General features: G+C 42.6%; 1 pseudogene; it reads left to right on the plus strand.

The window, feature by feature from the left end:
* The first annotated feature begins 1,106 nt into the window (after positions 1-1,106).
* Positions 1,107-1,243, plus strand: LOC116911820 (annotated as a pseudogene).
* The last annotated feature ends 6,450 nt before the right edge of the window (positions 1,244-7,693 follow it).

The raw sequence follows: 7,693 nt of genomic DNA on the forward strand, positions 1-7,693 counted from the left end.
GTATGCCTTTAAAATAAATGTTAATAGACATCATGTTCTTATAGATTGATTAATCTAAAAGTGAAGAGACAGTTCCCACTTGAATTTTCAATTTAAATGTACAAGAAACAACGGCCTTTGTAACAGCAAGAGCTTCTAATTTAACATTTTAACTGTCAACTCAAAGATGATAAACAGACAAAATTTGTCAAATTTTATTATGCTATATCAGAGCAGCCAAGATGACCCCACTCTTCCTTACAGGCTCATGTTCTGGCCAGAGAATTCCAGCACTAGAGTGAGTACCTTACAGCTCAGTGCTTTTATGTTCTCTGAGGTTATGTGTCTTGACTTTCGTTTCTTGCCAGAAAGTTCTCACTGAAAAAAAAAATCAAAGTGGCTTATTTACCTTCTTGTCTGTCTACAGCTAAATTTCTAAAACAGCAACGAGTGTAACTCTGCAGCTGACCCTTCTTTCAAAAGTGGCTTCTACTATTCCAAAAGATTGGATTAACCTTCTACTTCCCATATGTTCAACCACATGCCCAAGGCAACAAAATATAATACCTACTAGCGGGTGCTAACATCCTGCTTAAATAAAATCCATTAAGAATATATACTCCAGACAAACTTGAATTGGAAAGAAGAAACGGAATAGAGAAAGTAGCCAAAAGAGTGACCCTGGAGGGTGGGACTAAGTTTCTCCACCTAGGACAGTACAAAGATCCCAGGACCAGACACCACGCACCTGCTCCTCTCTCTCTCTCTCTCTCTCTCTCTCTCTCTCTCTCTCTCTCTCTCTCTCTCTGTGTGTGTGTGTGTGTGTGTGTGTGTGTGTGTGTGTGTTATAAAGTACTTTGTCCACTGCATTGCAGTGAAAGGTTCTCCAAAACACAGGATACCTCAAAATATTCCAATCTGCTTGATTTGCTGATGAAAAAAAAAGAGCTAATTTAACCCAAGCCTCATTAGTAATATTCTAATTCGTAGGATCTTCAATTAGCTAATGAAAACAGATATACTTGGTAACACTGTTCTACTGTTTGATTCCAGAACATTCCATAGATGCCATCTCCATTTGTCGAAAGGAGTATTGAACGGCTAAGCAAAAATAATGACACCCCTCATGCCCCTGCAATGGGCAAAAGACACCTTGATGGTGGTGTTGTTCTTCTGTCAGGGGCAGAGCAGACGGCAGGCCTTGGTTCATCCTAGCTTGATGCTGGCTTAGTGGCCAAAGCTGTTGTATGCATAAAACTCCTAAAAACCAAATCAAATCCAGGCAGCACAGCATGGGAGGAGAAAGACAGACAAAGACCGATGTTCCACCATGCTACCCAGAGACCTGCCCTCCAGTGCATGGTACAGGCAGGCCTTGGACACCCTCATGTTGCTATGCTATGCAGCAGAGATGGAGGGTCTCACCCACAGGCCTGCCATCTGCCCAGTCTATAGTAGAAGCCATAACCATATACAAGTCTGTGCTGGTCACATGCGAGGGAAAGGGAAGTGGAGCAGCTTGAGCATTATGAAGAGAGACAGACTGGAGACTCGATGATAGAGAGGAGTAGCCTGTTGTGAGTGGCCAGTCCTGCCACCTTGGGCAATGGTGAAGTCCCAGCCCAAGCTGCCACTGAGGGCAAAGTCTGGGTCTGTGGCTATGCAATGGCAGAGGTCAGTGTTGATGTCCACGGCTCCTCTTACCACTAGAGATCCTGGGTACTCCCTAGTGGGGGCAGTCATCCATTGCCACAGTCGCCCCCCCCTCACTGGACCTGGTGCTCTGAGAGCTGGCCTCATCTCTCACCCCTGGCAGCCACTACAGAGAGTGAGGCCCCTCTCCCCCTCTCCCTTTCTCCCTCCCTTCTCCTCACCACAGGCAGTAGACTGGAGAGCTGGCCCTGCAGTCATGAGAGCAGGAGAGCTAGCCCTACACCCTCATTGGCTGTAGCACTCTGGAGAGAGGGCTCTGCACCTCACCTGAGCAACACAGTGGAGCTGGCCCTAATGTTGAAGGCACAAGTAAGCCAGTGAGATTGTGAGAGCTGACCCAGTCCCTCACAGTCTTCGACAACTGAGTTGCCCTCTGCCCTCAACCCCCTTGCCTTGACTAAAAAGCACAATGGAGCTGGCTCTGGGAGCATGGGTGGAGTGGGCCAGCTCCCAGGGAATGAGAGAGAGAGAGAGAGAGGGAGGGGGGAGGGAGAGAGGGAGGGAAAGATGACCCTGCCTCCTGCAGATGGCAGCAATGGGTGCAAGCTGTGCAGCAGAGCTCATCCTGATCAGCTTGGCTACCACAAAGACCCAGATCCAAGGCCTATGTTGGCCAACCCCAAAATCTACATGATCTGTCAACAGTTGGGAAGTGTGAAGGGGCAGAGCTGCTGATGCCGGGCTGCAGATTCTCCATGCCTCGGGGCAGCAACAGAATGACCCAGAGGCATTCCAGTGAAGACACAATAATATTGATGCTGTCCCAGAAAACAAAGCTCTCAGTCCAGTTCAATCTGTAGGTGAAGATGTGCAGGCAGAGGGATATACCATAGGACACACTGTGACACACTACAGCTTCCATGATGAGACGTTTTCTATGTTTCGGTTGGTGGTGGTGATGGTGGTAGTGGAGCATGCGTGTTATTTGGGGGGTTGCAAGGGTAAAGGGTGGATATGAGGTGACAGGGAGATAAGCAGGACTGGGGTGCATGATGTGAAACTCACAAAGAAACAATAAAAAGTTTTAAAAAACAATAATTATGGTGAAGAGTAAAGACAATCTTCCTTGTGTTTCACCAACTGAGGATAGAATTTTTCCCAAGACTGTATAATCAGTAAGTAAGTATGATGTGGTGTGATCATTAGTTTAATATCATTTGAACTTCAGTTTTTAACTGTTCTGTTTTCAATTTTTTTCTTTCCCTCCACTGTCCCACTTTCTTACCTCCATTCTTTTCTCAGCAGTGATTTAGACTCAGAAACCATGAGAGAGCAAGCTTTTAATTCGTGCAACTGACAGGAAGAAAATAAAACCCTGGGATATGGAGAAAACATAAACCCTATTCTTTATATTCTGCCTCTGGAGAAAGACCTATTTGAAATTCATAGTGCTTAAGCACCTAGGTGGCTATTCAGATGCTTGGGCTCCATCAAAGACCCTATTATGCTTTTGAGTAAAGCTTATGAATATAAGATATTTTAACTCCAGAGTTGCTATGACCGCCCTTTCCTTTCTGATTCTCCCTCCTATATAATTCCTTCCTGTGACTGGTATGTAATGAAGGAGCAATAGGCATATCATATCAAGAAGAAATTAAAAGGAGAATTTGGCTTGGATTCATTAGGGTCAGGGTCAGATGTGTGTGCATGAAGTTATTGGCATCCTCAATTGTGTAGAAATTACATTTAGGAAATATACTCCAATCTATGCTTTCTCCTAGGCTCAGTCCATGAAAGTCTAGCACTCACATGGCTTTGGTACTTGTAACATGCCCATAGGAATGGGAAAGAAAGAAGCATGAAATACATAAAACCAAATATCAGTTTAAAGAAAATTCTTCCAATCTTCAAGGCATGAACTTTTTAGAGCTAATCCATGGTCTGCTCTTCCTACTTGTCTGTTTAAGACATCTGTTCTCACCTGATCAGAATTAAATGTAGCAGGTTGAGTTATAAACAAAATGTGTATTATTGTTTCCCAGTTGATGGTAATCACTATAGACTACAAGAATTGTCTGAATTCCTGTACTTGTGTGGCAGGAATCAGAAGCAACAAAAAAACCTAGCATGGTATAGCTGTGTCCAAAGCTACCATCCTCATTCACCCAAACTAACAGTGATGGGAAACAATTTGGGATCAACTCTGACAAAGGAAAGACTGAAGCTTCTTCAATTCTTTGAGGAAAGCCTCATAAAAACATTTTTAATATGGGAAAGCCATCAAAGGGTGCTATGATTTTGTACTTGACAGGTTGTAGATCCATCTTGAAAGTAAATCTCTGGGTATGTCTGTGAGGAGTTTTCTAGACTAGGAACATCCACCTTACCTTCCAATCCAAATGAGGAGGAAAGAGGTTATCTATGTACTAGCATCCTCCACTCTCTGCTACCTCAAGGCCCTGCCTCTATCACTTCTGTACAGCTCTCAAAACTGTGAACAAAAATAAGCCCTGTTCCCATAATATTGCATCACAGGAACAAGAAAAACGACTGATACAAGGAGCACTCAATCAAAAATGTTGAGAACAGAGTACTAGTATATAGGGCACAATTAATTGTGATTTTATTTTTATTATTAGTCAGATGTTTTTTAATTGTTATTTGGTGGGTTTCTTTTCTTCTAAATCTAAATCTCTAAATGCACAGGGTGGCTTTCTTGACTCCTGAAATTATATAGGCTTTAATTAGTCACGACAATTTTCTACCTCCTAAGCCAACGCCTGACTGGGAGACAACAGCAACTCATCCACCTCTTGCCCCACCCTCCATATTGTGACCTTTGCTCCCTAGGTTGGCAAACGCAGAATGGTCTGGGGGGTGTATAAAAAATATGAACAGACATTACTTTTTCTCTGACAGAGTTGAACAAGGCCTTGCTCTCTGGGTTTCCAGATGTACTTAAGATGAAATAGTAATGTTGAACCAGTCTCCCTGCTTTAAATTAAGCACGCAGGAAGAGACATTAAACCTTTCAGACCACCAGAGTGTATCAATGCTTTAGTGCGTAGACCATAACCCTCTCTTGGTTAGTAAGAGCATAAAGAAAAGGTAAGTTCAGTAAATGAGGCTGTTTTATGACCCATTTAAATAATCTGAAAAGGAAATTAATACTTTTATTACTTTTCATAAGAGGAAAACGTCCTTAAAATTCTGCAAGAGTTCTTTATGTTATAGTGCAGAGAGAACTGCCCTGTCTAAAATACAGATCCAGAGGAATAACGGACGATTAATGCAAAAAAACCGGGGCCACACAAGCAAACTGGAAAAAACAAGAAGGGCTGGAAACTAATTCCAGGATGAAGAAAGTTGCTTGTAATGGAGCCAAGGAAATAAAGTCAATTAGAAACCAGACTGATTTGAAAAAAAGTCTTAGTCCTTTTAAATGATGTGAATATTTGATGGGTCTATTACAAAGGTTGGAAAGACGGTCTGGAGGAATTCGGAAGGAATTTCTGACCCCCTGCCTCATGTCAGGAACATTAGTGCAAACTCTGTCAATCACCTTACAATGTTCTGAACTTTTAAGTGCTCCCCCACATCTAAGAAATAAAGGTTATATTATCCTAGTTTGCCAGAAAAAGGGAACAAATTTTTCATATCATTTTCCCCTCTCTTCTACAGCTGGTGCAGGCTCTTCTGGAAGTTCACAGAACACACTTGGTTCAGCACTCTGGGCTCGGCTGCTCTTTCCACTTGGTATGATCTTCCTGTAGGGCTCCATGCAGCCTAGTTTCTTCCTTTGTTTAGATCCTGTCTGGTGCCCCTTTTTTTTTTCAAATTGTTGCTCTCTGTTTCAACCGTAACCGTTATTGTTTCTGTGACAGACTGCCATCTTGACAGGAAAAAAGACTGATTTTGACTCCCAGCTTCAGGGGCTTTATTCCAGCAAGGCTACTTCTGTTGTGCATGGTCCCATGATTCCAAAAGCATGAGCAAAGGCTATACCCACCTTGTGTGGCCAGAACATGGAAGAAGGACAGAAAAGGTCCCGGAACAAAGCAGTGTCTAAGGACATGTCCCTGGTGATGTACTTCTTCTAGATATGTCTCACCTGTTAAACTTTCCAAAACCTTTTCAAAAAAATGCCAAGCCAGCTGGGAATAAAGGTCTCAATATGTGAGCATTTTGAGAAACTAACTAAAGCAATCCCTAAGCCCATGTCTTCTTTCCCTGTTTTATTCTCATAATACTCAAATGCTAACTCCCACTCAAGTGTATGTGCCACAAGTGCCTCTGCTGCCTACCACATTTCCTCAGGGACCAACACTAGTAGGCAGCTACCAATCATCCTCTACTAAATGATCAGATACACAGATGAGCGCATATTTGCCTGTTATAAGCCCTTCAATCATTCAATCACAAGTCACGTCTCTTGAATTGGAAGCCAGATTTGTCTCTTCATGGAATTTGAAGCTCTTTGCTTTGTGAAGATTATTTACCTGAAGGAAAGAGGACGTCTTTCAAAGACAATTCTTTGGTGAAGGAGGAAGAGGAGGAAGAGGAGGAGGAGGGGCAGAGGAGAAGGAGAGAAGGAGGAGGAAGAGAAGGAGAAGGAGAGGAAGAAGAAGAAGGGGAAAGGAGAGGAAGAGGAAGAAGAGAAAGAGGAAGAAGTTGAATAGTTTCTAAAATTCCTTTCACCATGAACTTTTCAAAATATAAATTATAAGCAGAAAATATACGAAGGTCTACAGAACCTGCTTATTGAACCGGCTGCCTTGCCATGTATTTATATACACAACCTAGCACATGTCACTGCAAAGAACCCTCTTTCCACCAATTTCCACCAGCTGCTGTTGAACTGGAATTGGCTCCACTGCTAGACTTGGGCTAATAATCATGACTTGTCCTAAAAGGCACCTAGGTAATAAGCAGCCTGGCACCTTTTCCGTCTGTCCAGTCTACTGCCACAGATTTTCATGAGCCCAACACAATCAGGGTCAGACAGCAAAGGATCCTTTTGCTGCAGTCTATACAAGCATATGTTCCAGAAACATGTACAACTCTTAATGTGATTTTATTGTTTTAAAGTTTGATTTCTTGGCATTTTAGAAGAATTTGTCTGTAGGATTGGTTTACATTAGTTTTGGTGAATTATTTTTTTTCTTCTGTTAATATAGACAAAATGCAGAGTTCAAGAGAAATTGTAGAGGTGGGAGGAGCTTTCTTTCCTTCCCTGTATGTGACTGGATCAAACTCTCTGTCAATAGGATCCTGCCCGGAATGCTGACTCTTCCATTGGATAGATTCTTCACACTGGCATGGTTGCCAAGCAGCCAATAATGTGTGTCCTCCTGTGGAATGAGGAAGATCAGTGATGGTGCCAGGAAGTGAGTAAGGTCATGCATGGCATGACTTCTGTCCGAATCCCTCAGATCTTCACTGAGACCTCCAAACTAATGCCATTTGAGGAAGGCACACGCCTACACGCAGAAGATGTATGTAAGATATAGCAGAGAAACTTACGGGGAAGAATGCTTTGGAGAATTCAGAGAAACTCCAGAGACAGCTGCATGAGGATCACATTAGAATGGAGACCAAAATGGTTTAAACCTCCATAGAAAAGTAGGACCCCAACTGACACCTGGAATGTGCTTATGCATTTATAAAGATCTTTATGTTTGAAAAACTTCCACCCCATTTTTGTATAATCTTTATATTTAAGAAATTTAGGTTGAAATTTAAATTCCTACTGCTGCAATTTCAGCTCAGCCTAGGAGTTGTAGTAATAACCATAATGGTTCCCAGGTATGAACAATGGAGTCAGACTGTCTGAGTTTGAACCTCAGCTACTCTATGTACAAGTTGGCGAGTTGCTTACTCTCGGAATTACAGTTTCTTTGCTAATAAAATGGGACTAAGGTGACTGAGGGCTGTTGTGAGCATCAGATGAATACAAAGGTTTAGGAGTCTCTAGCATTCCATAAATGCTCAATGATTGCATTCAGCAGCAGCTTTATACAGGAAGTGTGCACTCACTGCACCCTCGGAATTAGCTGTATCA

Source organism: Rattus rattus, chromosome 10 (assembly GCF_011064425.1).
Source record: "Rattus rattus isolate New Zealand chromosome 10, Rrattus_CSIRO_v1, whole genome shotgun sequence".
Classification (NCBI taxonomy): domain Eukaryota; kingdom Metazoa; phylum Chordata; class Mammalia; order Rodentia; family Muridae; genus Rattus; species Rattus rattus.